The sequence below is a fragment of the Chlamydotis macqueenii genome, chromosome 2 (assembly GCF_036417535.1).
Source record: "Chlamydotis macqueenii isolate bChlMac1 chromosome 2, bChlMac1.mat, whole genome shotgun sequence".
Taxonomy (NCBI): Eukaryota; Metazoa; Chordata; class Aves; order Otidiformes; family Otididae; genus Chlamydotis; species Chlamydotis macqueenii.
The window spans coordinates 97,687,645-97,707,840 of record NC_141557.1 but is presented as its reverse complement, the minus strand read 5'-3'; the positions used below and the strand labels follow the sequence as shown (position 1 = coordinate 97,707,840).

General features: G+C 38.1%; 1 protein-coding gene across 1 annotated transcript in view; it reads right to left on the bottom strand.

The window, feature by feature from the left end:
* Positions 1-20,196, bottom strand: part of GABBR2 (gamma-aminobutyric acid type B receptor subunit 2) — a 488,684-nt gene that overhangs the window by 116,798 nt on the left and 351,690 nt on the right. The window lies entirely within an intron of this gene.

Below are 20,196 nucleotides of genomic sequence, written 5' to 3'. Positions count from 1 at the left end.
CTTATGACACATTACATTTTTTGATAAACAGCTCGTTGGAGTTTTTCCAGTAGTTACTGACTTTACAATATGCTACCTTCATGTTTCTGACCTCTGTAATTATATTTCACCCTTGGAGCCCTAAAGCAGTACTCTTTCACCTGGACTGTCTGAAGTTAATATTAATTTTCTTCGAAGAGAAGCAATACAATGAAGATTAAAAAAAAAAGGAGAAGGAAAAGGAAAAGGAAAAAAGTGAAAAGGAAAAGGAAAAAACTGAAAAGGAAAAGAAAAAACCCAACACCTCTCCCTGAATAATCTTCAGTATCTTAGTGCAGAATCTGGTGGTAAAAGGAACACCATACGTGTTCAGAAAAGCCAGAGTTCAGCCACTGGGCACATGCTGGTGGCTGTGCAGAGTCAGGACCTGAATCAGCAGTATAATTGGTAAGAAAAAAAAGACAAGAGACCAAAAATCTACAGCATATATTATGAGGAGCTGTTTTACGAGACACAGACAACAAAATGTCATTCTGTACTCTGAGTGTTAAGGACAGGATCTTCTACCAGTAGTTTTACCCTACTCTTTTCTTTTTCAAAAACTAAACATCAAGTACAGTAAACGTCACAGTTTACGCTAGCCATGTTAATGATGTACTTTGTTTCACAATGGTCTTCTACCTAGTCTCCTGGAAAAATATCTGTGAATAGCGAAGACTTTCATATTAAAACACAAGAAAAAATTACAGTGAAATTCACCTGTGTGTAGGACAGCTGCAATTTGCTCTTGAAATAAGACCAAAATAGTGAATAGTTTTGCTGATCTTATTAATATCCTCTGTGCACACCACAGATTTCAGAAAACATTAAGCTGTTATTGTGTAAAGATGATACTAATAATAAATCTGAGATAATAGGGAGAAATTACAAATATTTTAAAAAGATGCAGAATACCAATCCAGACAGTTTTGCATTCAAAGACATACTTCCATTATTTTCTCAAGCATTCAACAAAGTGAGCAATAGTTTTTGTTTTATTTATTATCAATTTACCTTATTCAGTTCCTTGTTCCCTTGAGAAACTACTTGTAGGCTTCATTACTTGATTTCTTCTGCTTCTCTGTCTTTGGTTCCATGGCAACCAAGGTAAAATTAGTAGCAGAGAGGAAATCCCAAGCAGCCCTAAGCTAGAATCTTAGGAAATTCAACCTTTTTATTTCACAGAATCAAAGAAACACAGAATGGTTGATGTAGGAAGGGATCTTTGAAGGTTATCTGGTCCAACCCCTCTGCTCAAGTAGGGCTACTTGGAGCAGGCTTCCCAAGACCATGTCCCGGCAGCTTTTGAATATCTCCAAGGATGGAGACTCCTCCACCTCCCTGGGCAACCTGTGCCAGTGCTTGGTCACCCTCACAGTGAAAAAGTGTTTCCTGATGTTCAGACAGAACCTTTCCAGCTGGTCAGCCTCCAGCATATATCCGTGCCTGGGATTGTTCATTCCCAGATGCAGGACTTTGTACTTCCCCTTGCTGATCTGCGTGAGGTTCCTGTCAGCCCAACTCTCCAGCCTGTTGAGGTCCCTCTGGATGGCAACACAACCCTTTGGCATATCAGCCACCCCTCCCAGTTTTGTGTCACCAGCAGCCTTACTAAGGGTACCCTCTGCCCCATCCTCTAGATAGTTAACAAAGATACTGAACAGGACTGGACCCAGTATTGACTCCTGGGGTACACCAATAGCTACTGGCCTCCAACTGGACTTTGTGCCACTGATCACCACCCTCTGGGCCCCTCTGTTAAACCAGTTTTCAAACTATCTCACCGTCTGCTCATTCTACATCAACAGCTTCTCTATGAGGATCTTATGGGAGACAGTGTCAAAAGCCTTACTAATGTCAAGGTAGACAATACCCACTGCTCTTGCCTCATTTACCAGGCCAGTCATAACAACACATAAGTTTTTCCTCTTTATTTAAAAAGGAGGACGTTAAACTGAATGTGTGGTTTGATGCGATAACTAGTTCTGTATCAGGATTTATGCGGAGTGAAAATTGCTAATATACCTGTATGTAAAACACCACAGTGCTTGGCCAGCCACCGACACTAGCCGAGTATCAGGAACTACACTGTTGAAAGCACTTGGCTAGCACTCATTGGAAAAACAAAAACAAAACTAAAGAAGCAAAGCTGGAAGAAACAGAATTGTCATACGTAAAACAGGTTAGGATGGAAAATACGATTTAATAAAAAAAAAATCTGTAACTAGTTAGTTTTATTTGAACTTCTCTCCAACACATGAAGCCACTGTGAAAACCTTTGCTGTTACCATGGCTGTCACTGTCATATGACAAGATGAAAACTTTTAAGCATGCAGTTGCAGGGAACAGTTTGAAATTTCTGTCCCTTCCATTTATCAGGCCATGAGCTAATTAGTTGGAATAAGTCAGAAAACTTCCCCCATGGCATATTAATTCACAATGCATATTCATGGAGGTTCCTACTCATCCTCTCAAGCATCCTGGACTGCCTACTGAGAGGCAGCATGGTTTCCCCTCCAGTACTGCCCTGCAGAAAAGTGGGTATAACACCACTTACTGTGTTTTGAAGTCTAATTAACTGTTTGCCAAAAGAACTGAGGTCGGCAGATGAAAAATGCTTCAGAAATGCAAAATATTATTATTACTATTACTACCACTAATAAAGAACATGCACCAAATAATTATCATAGCAAACCAACTCTGATAATTTTATAAGGTTCACAAACTGTTTGAAATGGATGTTAAAGGTAAGTTAGGAAAATACCTTCTTCCCCCTCAGCAAAGGCATTTAAATATCATTGTTCTTGGTTTTTAATAGATTCTGTTAATAATACAACTGGCATTAAATGTTATGATAGGTGACTTTTCTAAAAAGAGAAAATAATATGGCTAATGTTTTAAAAACAAGTCTATATTAGGTTAACAAATACTGAATGTTAATCAGGAGACTTTCCAGATTTTCAAGCACTGAATTGGCTGGTCTGTTGAAAAACATGACCTATTTTTAAACACTGATCTTCAAAATGCTCTACTTACAATCTTATGTTCAAAGTATTAGGCTGCAAGGTTTGGAACAATCTAAATAATTGATGATCTCCTAATCAAAAGGGACATACATCAAAGAGAAAAAGCTACAGTTCTGTTCATTGGAAGACTTAGGCAAACATGGAAAAAAAAAAAAAGGAGGGTAGTGACCAAAAATGTGGGAAAAAAATTATTAAATTGCTACTGAATTTTTTTTTTACAGACCACTCCCATCATAAATTCCACAAATTGTTTATGATGAATAATTCAGCTGTCAATACCAAGAAAAACTGAATCCCAAAGCAAACTAAATTTTCACTTGATTTCCATAAGTCATACTTTTGATCCCTTTGTACATAAACTAGTAATAGACTCTAATCCAAATATTAAAATGTCTAATATTTACAGATGCAGAGTTGGATAAGAGAAAAGATTCCATTCCTTCAACTTATTCCACCTAGAGTGAGTATGTTTTTGGGACAGGTAACTTGCTAGCTTGGAAATTTGTGGCTTCCCTACATAATAAACATCACTGGCTTAATTTAAATCAGTTAAAAATATTCCAGTTAAACTGGTGAAAATATTTGCAGAATTAGAAGAAGGTTTTACGTTAATAACTGTACATCGGTAAGAACTCTGATGTGAATTAAATGGGTATAAGCCAGGTCAAAATCAATTTAGAGATGTCACAAAATATGTCCACTTTAGAATACATCTTTACTTAATCCCTTGCAACCTCATATGTAAATCACATCTAGGGATACGGAGACATCTTAAATCTTTTGGTACTAATGGAAGTAAATTTCCATGGATTCTAATTTTATACAAAAGGAAAATAGCATCCAAGTCACATAGGTGTCTTTCTAACACAGAAGAAGAATATTCACATCACTTCATCATGCAATTTTCTGAGTAGATCTTTTAAGGCAAGAGTGTTCTTTTTAATTAATGTTTATGAACTGCAATAAAATAGTCCTACTTCCAAAACACACTTAAAAAACTGCATTTTTAATGGCTAGACTTCATTAACCTTTTAAAAAGAATCCATTCAGTTACTGCCTTGCAGTCCGTGTCTAAGACAATATCAAAATTATCTTTGTATTTTCTTTATAGATGTATCTTAGGTACGTCCAAGCACAGTAATTTTCACTGGTAGCCGCATATTTTTGCCTTATTTTCTTTGCTGGCTTCTGGGACTCTGATCCAAAAGAAGAATAGTCTTCTGCTCCTCTTTGCTTTTTTTTCCTTAGGTCCCTCTCACCTTAACTCCTGTTTCTCATATTTTCGGTCAAGTAAGATTGACAGAAAAGAGCTTCTTGTTCTTCCATATCACTAACGTATATAGGCAGCCTTACCATTCAGAAAATTGTTAAAGATTCTGAATCATCCTAACATTAAACTATTTTAAAAAGATGAATATGCAGTTTTTAATCTGTTTTATGGATTAACTCTACGATTATGAAACTATTTTTTTTTTGGTCCTTTCTAGAGCTTTTATGCAGAGCTTCAATAAGGCTGTGCTCTCAGTGAGCTCAATAAGGTGCAAACATATGATGGACAGTCTATGACACGGGATATAGAGCTGTAACCAAACAGGTTTGCTTTGTATGAACAGCTACCAGACACCTGGTGAGGTCACGAAAACCAGAGAAAAGGAAGCCTTGATAGCACAATTGCTACACCCTAGGGCAACCACACTCACAATTATTAATACAACAACCTGGAAAACAAACTTATTTTGAGGAAAACAATTACAAAATGAAGTTTTGTCCTTTACAGATTCACATATGTAATGTCTTGTACTATCTGGATACAAAGGCAAAATTTCCTGTAACTCTCCTGCACCCACCACAAATACAAAAAGAAAATGCAAATTTTCTTCTAACTAGAATGTTTTACAGGGCTGAAAAAAAAAAAAAGTTCAGCACCTAGACTTGGCACTTTCCCTGATTCACACATACACATTTTTCCCCTTTATCCCTCTAAATCACTGTCAGGCTTTGAATAACACCAAAATAACAAGTGGCCACTTCCTCTAGCTGTCTCCCCTTTCAAAACTGGAAAATAAAGGAAGATAGTACAAAAAAGACTAATGAGTTACTAAGTTATTTTAAAACATAGGCTCAATGTCAGATGCTAAAATGAGACTTTATTTCCAGACTTCAAACAGGAAAGGTCTTGGTAACAGTTACAGATCGGACAGCCTAATAGCTTGGTATCTCCTGTGTCTGAATTGCACCCAAAGACTAAACTAAAAGCTCTCCATGTAAAAGAACAAGAGTCTAAAGATCTACAGAGTTGCCCTTTATCACATTCTTGAATCTTTATAATAATTCACTGAAGGGAAAGTCAAGTCAGACTTGATTTGAAAATGGCACACACCTTTGACTCTTCTCCAAATGAGTCAGAATTGGATGTCTTAAATGACATACTAGGGTCCTGTTGCCATCTGAAGCTGAATACAGAGGGACCTACCTAAATTGTAAAATTTCCTTTTACTTCAGGATGTCAACATGACACTGTAGTTTAACATTGAGGACTGCTGGAAGTGCAGAAATGCAGGATGTAAGGGGAGGATGTTCACTTACAAATCAAGTCTCTTGTCTTGCAGCTCAGTCCATTTCGCATTACATCTCAAGGTAGGCAATATGGTTCTTTTCTTCTCTACCTGCTCCAAAACATGGAAGATAATTGCTTTGTAATGAAAGCAATTAGCTTAAAAATGATGCCATTTTCTATAAACTTGACAGTCGTGAGAAGTCACAACAGTATTTTGTGGTCAGCATGAGGTTCATTCACCAATGTACTTACTAGTTTTCTTCAAACACAAGACTGCTAATAAGAAAATGAAAATGTTTCCCTTTAGCCCCTTCTCATGATTCATTTGTGATGTTCGTGACACAAATTAGAATACACTGCTCCCAGTTAAAAGGTGGTGGCTCATTCCTGAAGGACTGGTTGTCACTAACTATTAAGGACTTCTGTCATACAGTTGGAAGCACCTTAACTCTGAGTTTAGATGTGCATGCCTCTCTTTCACCAAAGGCTGGACAAAACTTGGGGAACAGTTTGTTGCAAGCGTTGACATAAGTCTGTCACATTTTAAGCTGTATATTTTTCAATTAGTTTCTATAATGCGCTGTGACAGTTTGATAGATTCAAAGCCCTAACAGTAACCCATAGAGCCTTCATATATAAAATGAAAATAGCTATTTCAAATAGGTTAAATATATTTACACACACACACACATATATAAAAGGAGGTTTTGAGGTTCCCAGATGTGTATTATTCCATGTTGGGCTACTGAAAAGCAGCTGTGATCCAAAAGAGACATTTAACCATGCTTTTATTTCTCTGCATTTAGTACAGCCTTTCACTTTCCTAGTCAGCAGCATGCCACCTGCTCTTTCATTCCCTCAAAGTAGGTCAGCAGTCAGCCATCAATCTTTCATCTTCATTACAGCTAAATCCTAAAGCCTGAGGCAAATGAACCATTTTAAAGGAGATGCAGTGATAGCTGTGGTATTCTTTCTCTTGTGTTAGCCATTTGTGGCTGAAAAAAATATCACAAAATCCAGATAAAGCTAGCCAGGCTTTAACTGGAAAATAACAGGAACGCAAGCGGTTTTCACAAGTTCTTTGTAAAACTCTGGGGTCCAGTTCATAAACACAGAAACATGAGCCCAGTCTCCACATCATATAATCTCCTTCATATACTTATTAAACTCTGAATTTCAAGTGTTAAATTATTACCCCCCAAGAAGAGGACAATTCTAACCTTCCCAGACAAGTAGACCATGAGGGGGACTGAAAACTGAAAACTGAATAAACTGCCAGACTCTAGGGATCATGATATCCAGCAGCACGATGTTCAACTGGAGTGCAGTCACAAGTGGTTTATCCTAGGGATCAGCCCTATAGCCAACACTGTTTAACATGTTAATGATGTTGATGATAGGACAGAGTGCTTCCTCAGCAAATTTGCAGATGTTACAGAGGTAGGAGGAGGCATTAATATACCAGATGGTTGTGCTGCTATTCAGCAGGAAGGAGAGGAATAGAGAGGCTGGAGATCTGGGCTGACAGATATCTCCTGAGCTAAGCACAGGGAAATACCAAGTCCTGCTCCTGGGAAGGAAGAACCACGGACACTGACCCACACAGGCTGGGTGGTGTTTGGCTGGAAAGCAGCTTTGTAGTAAAGGCCCTGGTGGTCCTGGCAGAGATCAAGTGCCACACGAGCCAGCAAGGGGCCCTTGCATGAAGAAGAGTATCACCAGCAGGTTGAAGGAGGTGATTCTTCTCCACTACTCAGCCCTGGTGAGGTCATATTCAGAGTACCGTGTCCAAGTCTGGGATCTCTACTGCAAGAGTGACACTGACATACTGGATTGAGTCTGGTAATGGACCACTAAAATGCTCAAGGTATTGGAGCATCTGACATGAGGAGAGGCTGAGAACCGAGGTTTTGCCTTAAGACAACAAGGCTCAGGAGAATCTTATCCATGTGCATAATACAGAATCGGAAGGAGTAAAGAAGATGAAGACAGACTTTGGTCAGTGGTATGCAATTAAAGAACAAAAGGTGCAAACCGAAATTCGGGAAATGCCATTTAAACACACATTGCCCAGAGAGGTTGTAAAGAGTCCATCTTTGAAAATATTTCAATATATTCACACTTCTTTTCAATCTTCTACGTAGCTCTGTCTGCACCTTTTCCATCTCCTGAAGGTAGGGAAGTGTGCTGGAACTGTGCAGGTGTAACTCCACTCTGGATTTACATACTGGCTTTATAATATTGCTTCATGTTTTGTTCCCTACCTCTTTTCTTATAGCTCCTTACACTCGGTGTGCCTTTTTTGACTCCTACTGAGCATCAGGGTGACATTTTCCTGTAACTATTGTATCCAGAGCTCACCATCACTTGGAATTTATTTACATTCATTTAATTTTCACTGAAAACAGAAATCTTGCTTGCAACACAAATTTATGAAATCAATGTCATAGTGACTTGCGGAAATGCCTTGTCAAAGTTCATAATTTTAACCACTTAAATAATTACTTTGATCACTGTCATTTCAAATTAATTACATTTTTATTAATTTATTTTAAAACCCCTCAAACACTGTCAAAATAGGAAAAAATATCCAAATTTTCACACTCCTGCCCCCGCAGTGATCTTTTCCACCTTGCTCCAACCTAATTCCTTTGTAATGCCATTTCTTACAAAGTTGTTTGATGATCCGGCATCACACATACATTTCCATCCTGAATGTGTCTCCACAGTGCTTTAGCTGGCTGCTCGTTCTTCTATATTAGTATATGCAAATTAAGAATATGAAAAAAAACAACTTTGCTTTAAAACTCTGCTCACAGCATTATTGTAAGATTAGACCCCAATGAAAACATTAAAGATATGTGCCTTCAACCTATATAACAAAGCTGAAGAACACCTCCACACTGGCAGTAAGAAATTTTCATTTTGCTTTCATCTACTGCACAAAATTACGTGCTACCTCAATGGTACTATTGCAAATAGAAAATTCCATAGTAAATTATGTTCTATCACTAGCTCTATAAAATTATGATGTAGGTGTTCTGTTCCACTTTTATTTGCAACAGCTTCACAAAATGAGAGGGGTTTAATCAAAGCTGTTGGATCAAAATTCCTTTTCTGTAGAGAAGTAACCAGCACACAGAAATATATAATGGAGGGATATCTAGCTTTTTGCCTATCACAGTCAGAACCATGGGTTGTTTCAGTTACATCTGGGTCCTACAAAATTCCATGAGAGATTCTTGAAATTCACATTCAAGACTGACAGAAAGCAAGAGAGAATCCCTGCTCTTTCTCTGTGCCTTTTGGAAAAATACATGTACACCAAGGTTTAGAAAAAGTAAAAAAAAAAAAAAGGACTTCTTTAATTGGACATGTGGCCATCTGAGTTATCCCTGACCAGATACCAGAACTGAAACATCAACAGTCAAGATATTAAATATATATGTATATAAGTATAAAACACATTCATTTATACATATATATACACATCTATATGCAACATCCTGAAATTAAATATTTAGAGAGGCCTTTTGGAGTATCTAATTTTGCAGCACACATCAGAAGAGATTCTTCTACACTGCTAAGAATTACCCAATATTTTATTTGTTAATGAGGAATTATGCAAAGGCAGGCATAATGATTTTAAAGTGTAAGAAGGGTATTTCCATAGAATGGGGATTCTAGCCTCATAAACCCTAACCTAATATAGTAATAGTAATAAAGGAACTATCAACTGCTTTAGAAAGATTCTCCAATCTCTAAAATTCTTAGTGGGGTCAAAGATGCTGCATTAGAAAGCAATAAAAATATCTCAGAATGAATGGAAATTATTGACTAAAACAGCAATACTAAATAAATCAGTACACCAGGACACTTAAATCTGATATGTTCTTTGAGATAACCAGGGGTTCCTTATAATATAATCATAATCAGGAAGTTGATACAAAAAAAAAATCTATATTAGAGAATAAATGATACGAGAAATATTAGGATGGCTAATATAGATTTTTAAAAGCAAATAACTCAAAGACAACACTGAGTTTCTTTAAATGTACCCAAAAATAAAAAAAAAAGGATCCATGACACTGCTAGAGCTAAGGTGAGAAGTAAAGATAGCAGAAGACATAGTATTTTCTAGTGAAGAGAATGTTGACAAAATTCCTACACCAGATCTTTCTTTACAGGGAACAGAAATTAATTACTCTACCAAGACTCAGAAGATTTGAAACAAAATGATATATTCATAATTCATTATATAATGTATGTCCACAGATAATATTGCTATTTAATTGTCAAAAATCAGCTAACAAAAATGTAGTTTGAGAGAAACAGACAAAAATGTGTGTAGTCTTTTCACGCAAATTGCTTTTAAGCTAGAGGGCTGAAGGGCAGTAAGTACTGCTCCTACATTTTAAAGGCTGTAAGGGAGATTATATGAGAATAATGTCTAGGAATATGTAGCAGCACTTGTGCAAGCTGTGACATGACAACTGCCCTAACACAGAGATGGACTTAGACATACACTTCATAAGCAGTGGTGTGGGACAGGTAGGCAGCTGCTACAGGCCACAGGAGAACAACTGCGAGGTGCTGTACTCTTGCTGCCTACTTAGCCTATACAAAGAGGAGACAATGCATGCCGCAGAGCCTACCACCAAAAAAAAAGGAGAGGGAGGGTTGTTAGGCAGCTACAGCTATGGGGAGTGGGTCTCTCCCTTTATGAGGCACTGATTCCACATCTCTTGGGCACACAGTGACAGTAGTAAGCCCAGCTCTCCCTTGTCCCCTCCAAATCTCTCTGAGTCTTCTCAGTTACCTTTGGCCACCATCACCTTCCCAAACTCTGCAAGACCTTCACCTTAGGTGCCATCTTACCCTCATCTACTGGGAACTGACTCCACCACTTCCACATAATTAAGTTAGTAAACATTTATATTTCATTCTTACCCCAAACCATTAAATCAGGTCTTACTGGGAAGCCTTGAGATGACTGTCCACAAGCATGTCAACACCAGCCTGGTGGCACCTAAACCATGGCCACCTGCAGTCAGATCACTGCCAGTCTTTAACAGCTGCTCACATGTAGGTACTGATCTAAAACTGTGGTGACCACAAGTTTGCTGTCCTTTCACATAGTTAGTTTTATCAAAGACCTGCAGATTATGGCAGGTAAGACTTGTTAAGCATGGGAGTTCATGGACATGGGCAGGAAAAAGCATTACAGGAGGGTGGAGAAGCGTGGGAGGAAGGCATGCACTTCCCAGAGTACAGATGCAGCTACTGGAAGTATAAGAACAAAGACAGTTTTGAAAGTAGACTCTAGGTTGGTTCAGGCCATTATAAAGGACCCCCTCCCCCTAGTTTTATAGCTTTTAAGAATATATGTGTCACTATAGCATTGCTAATATTGGTCTCATTAACAATATTGGTCCCATTAACAATGCAGTTAACAGCTATTAGGTGTTTCTTCTCTTTTCTCCAGGGAGAGAAGAATACACAGCAGGATGTTTTAAAATAAAAATACATATACATAAACACATTCTGCTGGATATTTATGCTGAAGAGAGCTAATTCAGGAACAAACCTTGCTTTTGTAGGAATGAGGAGATTTGTGATAATCTGTAATCTTTGTAGAAAAGTTCATTCTAGTGTTTGGCAGATCCAAAAAAAAAAGCTTTTTCTCATATGAAATATACATTTGAGTTTTTAGAATATGATTACCAGAGAAGAAACAATTTCACCTTCTGAAGTGAAGCAATCCTTACATACATAAAATAAAAGCATCCAAAGGTCTTGATTTACTACTGTATGGGAAACCCAAGCAGGGAATGGCCTAAGGCACTTGTAGTAAATATCCTGCGCTGTACTACCATTTCCTTTCAATAGTTTTCAAAATATCTATATTTTCATGACCGAATATATTGTATTCGTGTTTTGCAGATGCTAAGTTATAAATAACTCAGACTGCATTGCTTTGCCAGGGTGGGACAGGGTCTTCAAGATTTGGGTACAAATATGGTATGGTATTATTTATGGATGCTGCTCTATAAGAGTGCTTTGCAACAGTGAGGAATCCAGGTGAACCAAATACAGAAGTGAAATGACCTGAGTGCATCCTCATAAAGAGGATAGCTTTGTGTGTGGAAGTTCTTCTTCAGGCCTTCTCCCCACCAGCGTAAAGTCTGTTTTACATGGGTTAAGTTTCCAGCACTCTGCCATCTGCTTATTGCCTGTGTGTGTGCCCATGCTGTCTAGCTAGTTCACCGTGTGTCTCCCTGTGTATGCTAGAAACAGAAGTGCTGTATGTGGCGCTTTGCCTCTAAAGTAAAAGTACTTCAGTACCTGTTAAGTTTGAGAAGCACTGAAGTGGTTTTAGTGTAAAGCCACAGCATCTCCTTTAGAGGAGAGAGCATTACTTCATGGTCAAGCACTACATAAGGATCTAGTGGCAGGTGACTAGATGGCTTCCTTCTCCCCATGGACAGCAGGACTGCTCCAGCACTGCCATTAAAGTGTTCCAGTACAATGTCTTGGCCAGAACTCAGGACATTCCAGATGAATGATACCAACTATAATTACTTTTAACACAAGCTGAGGCTTGCCTTCTCCATAAGATTGCTCACAACTAAACCTATGGTTTTAAAGGACTATCGGCATACCCAGGGTCTGTCTTTTCAGTGTCAGCCTATTAAACATTTAAAGGAACAAGGGAATATTATTCCCCAAAGAAGTATTAATTACATTAGACAATTTGTTATCCTAAATAGCTATTTTAGTGCAGAATTTGTTATCTTCAGAGAAGTCTGGCAGAAGGATTTTATTGGTCTCTATTGCAGCCTCAGCATATTCTTGGAGTCATTCATTATGCTTCATTTCATCTGCACCAGCATCTATTTCCTGATATAAGCATTAAAATCTGTCTTTCTCTATTGAGTGGTGTTTGCTTCCAGAAAACAACAGAGAGAAGTTGCAGAGCTAGAAAGGGCTGAACATTGAATGCCCAGGATAGAATGCAATGAGGAAGATTAATCAGTCCCTGGAGTCTGTTTTCTAGAAGTTTTTCTTAATCAGGCCTTGGCATTTGATGGAGGGAGAGTATTCTTGTCTTTCTTGCTTCTGATATCACGAACAACACGAATCACTGACAAAAGAGCAAAAAATGTTCCTGTCTGGATTATAACGCCTCTCAAACTTGACACTTAATATGCAGTTCAAGTAAAAATGTGCCCAGAGATCCCTCAGACATTTATCTCTGAAAGAACAAGGAAAGCATATGAGGAGATGAGCTTTTAAGCCCTTGCAAGCGTGGCACTGCTGAATGAATGCTGAAATATCCTAAAGCCAGGTACATCACTATTTGGTAGTCAGTTCCTGACTGCCAGAAGGAATCGGTGTGTCCTAGACCAACTCTGCAGCTGTTTGCAGCCTTGTAAGGGACCATAAAATCAACATTAACTTTGGCTCTGGCTTCAGTCTTCAAAGGAATATATCCGAATGAATATATCCTATGTATATCAGATTAGATATTAGGAAAACATTTTTTATTATGAAGGTGGTGGAACACTGGCACAGGTTTCCCAGAGAGGTGGTTGATGCCTCATCCCTGGAAACATTCAAGGCTAGGCTGGATGGGGCTCTGAGCAACCTAATCTGGTTGCAGGGAGGTTGGACTAGATGACCTTTAAAGGTCCCTTCCAACCCAAACCATTCTATGATTCTATGATTTGAAGTTTAAAGTGAAGAAGTGCCACTGGTTCTATCACATAATGAGCCTCCTCAGTGAATGAGCAAAACTGTCACAGTGCCTTCTGTGTGAACAAGCCAGGTATCACTGACTATCACTGCATTTGGTGCTTTCAATGGTGATTAGGTTGTGAACCATTTACTGGTAGTCTCAGACTATACATAGCAATTTCAGTAGTGTTGTTACCAAAAGCAGTCAATGGCTACTTTAATCCACATGTATGTAATGACTTTATTGGTGTTAGATAGCTGCACCTGATTTCCATTCATCCAGTAGTCTACTTCTCTTAGGAGTGGGGACTGTGGCTTGAAATCTCAATGGGAGAACAATAGTCTGGATTGTCAAATGCAGTGGAAAGGATCGGTCCTGTTTGGTACCTCTGGTAGCTGAGTCCTCAAACTGGAAGAGCTACAGCAAAGTGTTTTCAAAGCAGCAGCAACATACCAGAAGTGTGACTACAAAACAACAGCACAAGTAACAATAATTGTATTTAAAAAAACCAATATCATGCTAACATATTCCGGAGTAATAGTTCCACTCTAGGAACCATAATTCCATACTAAAATCAATGTTGATCAACAGCACAAGCAGGAGAATATGCAGACAAAAATGTTGAGGTCAATTGAGTCTAAAGATTCTTGAGAAGAGAAACGAGGATGAGTGGGCCATATGATGACAAATGGAATTTGATTTCAGTAACTGTAAAGCCATTTTCACTTAAAAACAGTGGAACTACTTATACATTTACTAGGAGTCTTAATTAGTGCATGGAAGTGATCTAGAAATCACTTTGACAGTAAAGTCTAAACTTTTGTTTAACAGTGTACAACAGTAAAAATAATACACTAAACATAAGGAACAGGATGAATAATAGATAAAACCATGACACAGATCTTCTAAAATATGCAATACTAGTCATCCTAACTAAAAAGGATGCTTTAGAGTTTCTATGTCATAGGAAAAAGAGCTTAGTAAGACTGGCACTGTGCACCAAAGAGAGAAGAGGAAAATAAGGATGCATAGTAAACACATGTGAAATAACAAATGGTAATGCAAAATTAGGTGTGGAAGATTAAATTATTTTTTTTTCCCAAGAGAAAAATAACGTATGCTGAATAGGACTGAAAAGCAACATTTCCAAAACTGAAAAAGGAAGTTCTTCAGACAGTGCCTAATTAGCAATTACACTGAACTATGAAAAGTTAGCAAGAGTCAAAACCAACTGGTATTTATAGGAATAACAAAAATACTCAAATAGTGAATATACAACATAGAGTTACAAGAGATACACAACCGTACATTTGAAGTCACTACTCATTATGAAGCATGGCTGAAAATTTAAGCATGACAGACAAACTCTCAGATGTGCACTACACGTTTCTAGCATCCACTTCTGAAAGTATTTGTGCCAGTCATTGTGGCAAACAAGACGTTGAACCAGGCAAATTGCAAGTCTAGAGTCTAGTCCATGACAGTGGTTCCTACATTCCTGAGGCTGGGAAGTAGTGTTTACTGGGAAGTGAATTAATGGAGCCAAAACTAAAATTGGAATCGCTTACAAAAGAGGAATAAATACCAACAAGCCTCGTCTTATTAAGTAGCTGAAGTAGCAGCCATTCATCCTGCCATTTTGGAACTGACCTTGCCCTATTTCTTTATTTTTGCCAATTTGATATGAGTTTCCATGGGAACAGAAGCAGGACTAGCCACCAGCTGAGTCAATCTCAGCTGCTGGCTCCCAGTTCTCACGTTTTGTTCTGTTTCCTTGGAAACTGATGTCAAACGAGAAAGCGAAGTAAACCAGCTTTTGCTCTTTAATATTTACTCTTTCTTTGGACCTGCTCTAGATCCTCTGGGCCGGTGGAAGGTTTACAGCTGACTCTAATGGCCATTCATTTTCCTCCTCTCTGGAGCGGCTGCCAGCCACCGGTGGGCCCCAGCAGATGCAAGTAAGAGTTCTCAGTTTCAGCTACTGCTGGCGGGCCGCCTGCTGTGAGCTACAATGGCAGGGTTTGAAAGCAAGCTACAGATTTCAGGAGACATTTGGCTCCTGCAGTCTGTAATATTTCAAATTGGAAGGAAAGAAATTAAATTTATTTAAAAAGTAGTAGGGGAAACAGATGGGTGTAATGATATTTAGGGAACAAATTGACTAACAAGCTCTGACCTGCATTAGGCTGAACACCCCCAGAAACTACTTCAGCCAATTACATTCTTCATTTCATAATGTATGTTTGACAAAGTTCTCCGTAATCCAGCTGTTAGCTGACTGAATAGCCCAACAGCACAATGTAAACAACACCCCTAAACACATCTGTTTATGCATATATACATATGCAGAAAGAGAAAAGAACATGATCTGATTGTTTCGAAACGACAATCTGCATAATTCTACTTGACCACGTGAATTAGAACCAGACATCTTTACCAATTCCAGACCTATGTTACTTCCACATTTTTCTCATGTGTATACAAACACACACACACAGTCTGTATGTAATTTTGGGCCAGAGTATTTTCCAGCTCTTATAGCAGCTGTATCACAACTGAAGACAACTAATAAAGAAAAAAAAAATCAGAAAAGTTGCAAAAAAAGTATTTAAAAAGAATATTAAAGAATATGAAAGAACTCTGGAAAAGCATGCAAGCAACTAATCTAGAACTTCAGTAAAATTTTGTATGAACATTATATTCAATTTACATCTGTGCAATTGAATCCCAATTTTCACATCTTTTGTTTAAAAATGCACAGACAAATAAATTTCACAAGGCAAAATGCTCTCATGAAGAAAAGTTTCAAATTTGGTGGCCTCTGCTCTTAGGCAATTTGTCTAGCTATTAGAGTATAGCATCATGCTCACCTTGGACATGCTTTTACCCTTCCTTTCCTTTCACACCTAATATATGAACTCCTTCCTGACTTTTTACATCGTATCTCAGTTATGTCCACACAGCTCTCACTGATCAGTTGCCTGATGTTACCACCTTCAGTAAATTCTAGAATTGTATATTTAGTTGACTTCACCTATAATCTAAATAATATCTCTCTCATACTCATTTCTTCAGGTAGTACATTAGGAGCAATCTCACAGAAAGACAATCAGATACTCAAGAACAACATTTATTCCTCCAGTCTTGCTGCACTTGTATTCATCTATGGAGGATATACTCAACATCTTTGGGCATCCAAAAGGTGTGTCAAGTCAGCTAACATTGTGATTTTGTTCTAAGTTAGTTATTTGAATGAAAAACTTAGGCAGTTTTAGTTGTTTTAAGTCAGGCTTATTCTGTTTTACTCAAAGAGATGAAAGACCTACTGAATTTATCTAGTCTATTTGTGGGTTTCCTTTGGCTGAACGTAAAATCAAAATCTGAAATCCCATCTTCCTCTATATCAGAAAGACTTTGCATAGCAAACGAGACAAGCTTTGGATTTGCTGCTTCAGCTGCCATCAGGAGAGACCATTTCAGTTTCTGTTGGGCTTTACAATGTCCCTCCAGAATTCTTCACAAGCAGCCCTCATTTTTATTGTCTGGAATAACTTAGTATAACCACTAAAATTTTGTCGTCTCACCATTCACTTCCTCTTCCACTGAACAACCTATGTCCCAGCACAGAGACTGGGACTTGTCCTGAAGGACTCGACAGGCTACATCCCTCCTTTCTGAAAATGAACTTTTAATTATTCCTGTTTCCTTGTTCTAAAGAATTTTACATCCATTTGAGGTCTTCTCTCTTATTCCATGACTATTTAATTTTCATGACAGCCTTTGATGAAAGAAATTGCTGAGTCCTTTCTGGAGACCTAGTAGGCTGTGTCAGCTTCTATTCACATGCCTGCTGGCTTCTTCAAAGGACTTCACTGAATTTTTGAATGATTTGTTCCTTCATAAGTGCCATGTCAACTCTTCTTCAACGTAGCATATTTATGTCTAATTCCACTCCTGATTATAATTTTTATAAGTTGGCCTGCTGCAGACATTAACTTACAAGTTTGAGGCTTTCACTCTGTCCTGAAAACACAGCAACACATTTGCAACTTTTCGCTCAGATATCAAAGCAGTTCTGAGCTAATGATTACATACTGCTGTCAGTAGTTTGACTATTACTCCTTTGAACTGCTTTAGAAAGCCTGAGAGAATATATTGTGTTCCCAGTGATTTATTTCTGACCACTTTCTCTACTCCTGCCAGCAACTCCAGTCACTCCTCAGCGAGTTCATCAGAAGGGTTCTAGCACAGCAATCTCCACAAGCTCTTCCACAAAGTATTTTGCTGAACAAAGCAGCAAAGCAATCATTTAATCATTCTACGTGGCCTTGTTTTCTGCAAGTAATGCTCTTTATATTCTCATCAAATATTACCCCCAAAGATTCAAACAAACAGTTGCAAACTTCCTGCAACTGATATTTAAAGGGATATTTATTATTAATTTCTTTTTTCTGCCTTTGGCAAGACTTTTTCTGATTGCTTTACTGTGTTCTACATATAACTTACCAGACTTTATAATCGTTTCGGTTTTCCTCGTTTGGATACAACTTTGGTTTTTTGAAGGACATGTTCCTGCTGTTCCGTCATGTTGAGTCTCTTCTTTTTCAACCCTTACTTGATGTGTGGCATGTGTTTACTCTGTGTCTCCAGTATGATATTCTTAATACTCTCTAGGCCACCTGCAAAGATTTAACTCTCTACAGTGTCCTTTTTAGTGTCTCTTTAAGAGGCTTCCTTAGTTTTATGTTGTTCCCTTTTCTGAAGTTGAGTATCACTCTATTGATTTCTTTTGGTTGCTGCTTCTTCAAAGCTATCAAAGCTGGAAACAATGTATTTGCAGCTACAGGAAAGTCCTTCAGATACAAACACTTTGAAACAGATTCTGTATGCTCTTCAGAATGAAATCAAGGGTTAATTCTCTCTTTGTGGGTTCTCTGATCTGTTGAATTACAAATCAATCACTGCTCCTAAATTACTTAGTCTGAGCAGCACATTTGTCCAGGCATTTTTTGCTCTTGCAGTGTTTATGACTCCCTCAACATGTCAGTCAAAACTGGCCTTCTGGCTTCTTGGTTAGTAATACGTGGCTGACAGAATAGTTATACACTTGGAATGCATAGGAATTCTGCCTCACTCACTGAAATGACTGAGTTGTTAATCTGATTTTACTCCAAGTATTCTTTAACAGACTGCACTGCTATGCCACTAGCATGGCCTACTCAATCTTTTCCTGCATATTGATATTTTTCTTATAGCAATGTCCTCATATAAAATTGGACATTCCTAGTTTCCATATTTTATTTCTATATCAGTGCTAGAAGCCCAAATAGGATGTTGTCTCATTGGTCTGATTTTCCCTTTTGTATATTCTAAAATGGCATTTTGTTCTGTTTTTTTTCTCCATTTCATGTCTTTTACCATTCCAGGACAATTCAGTGTGAAACCTTAAATACTAGTACTCCAGATAGCAGAATAAAGTCTATTTTAAAATACTGACATAATTATTATATGGTTGCATAAGAGGAAGCATCACAGAGATGACGACATAACTGGTACTAAGACATCAAGCAATGCAAAGGTGGATAAACAGGTTTTAAAATTGTACAAGAAATATTGGCATCCAGTGTGTGCAAATCGTTACTTTTCTTGAGTCTAACACACTTTTGGAACTATAAAATCTAGCCCATTTCCCCTAGTATGCAAATTCTTATTTATTAAATATTATTATTGGTCACCTTCCAAGGCCACAGGGATTCAATCTGTGTCACAGATATTTGTGTTGGGAGAAGACAAGCCAGCCAGAGGATTTCAAGCTAAAAGAATGACTACACCGTTGTATTACAAGAGAAGTGTGTCTGAATGTACGTCTATACACAGACTTACTGAACTGTAGTAGGTACGTAATTGAATTATGATACGGCTAGTGCACATGGAGAACAGATTCCACTTTGTAAAAGGATTTTGCTATTTCAACCTGTGGTTTCATTCCAACACAGGTGTATCAGTGAGCAACTGAAATTAGAGCAAGCTAGTTTCCTACATATTTTTTATCTTGTGACTGGATTCTCTGTGTTTAAGTGTGAAGCTCCCCCACAGCACATCATTTATAAAGTTTGTCTTTACACAGAACGATAAAACTCACTCTGTGACCCTTCTGTTAGGAGAGACACTACCAGAACCTCTCCTCCATACAGCCGGCTGCTTCCATCAAATCTGTAGCAGTGCTGGGTCCTTAAGAGCTGTATCTGCTCTATCAGGTTTGACTGAAACTGTCAAACAAAGTTTGTTAGGTAGCAGGAAAAAACACACAGGGCACCCTTGCACATAAATATTGCCTTCATAAGAAATCAGAACAAAATCCAGATGGTTGGAAAAAGGTAGCAGAGACTTGCCGCTGGGCAAAGCTCTTCCACAGCCACATATACAGAAGCACTGTAATTCCTCACGGCCTGTCAAGCCCAAGAGCCCATCCAGTGGGACGGCAAGGGAGGATGCACTCCAGTTCACATGTCCAGGAGAAACTCGGTCTGGTAGGAACCTAGTTGAGATCAGATCATATCCACAGAGCATTTTGGTTATAACAAAAAAGGTGAATTATGATACAACTAATTCCAAGTTCAGCCTAGAAAGAAGCTACTGAGAAAAAAAGTGATTGATCTCTTCACTGGTCTGAAACATTAGCAAAGGGGAAAATGTTATAGGTGGTGCGACAAAAAAAAAAAGCAGATGAATAGAGGTAACGTTATGGATTAATTCCCATTTTTTTTTACACTGCTGCTTGAAGTTGAGAAGCATTTTGTGTCAGAAAGTGCTTTTGAGTTTTGTAAGAATCAAGCCTACAGTACTCTATACAAAGT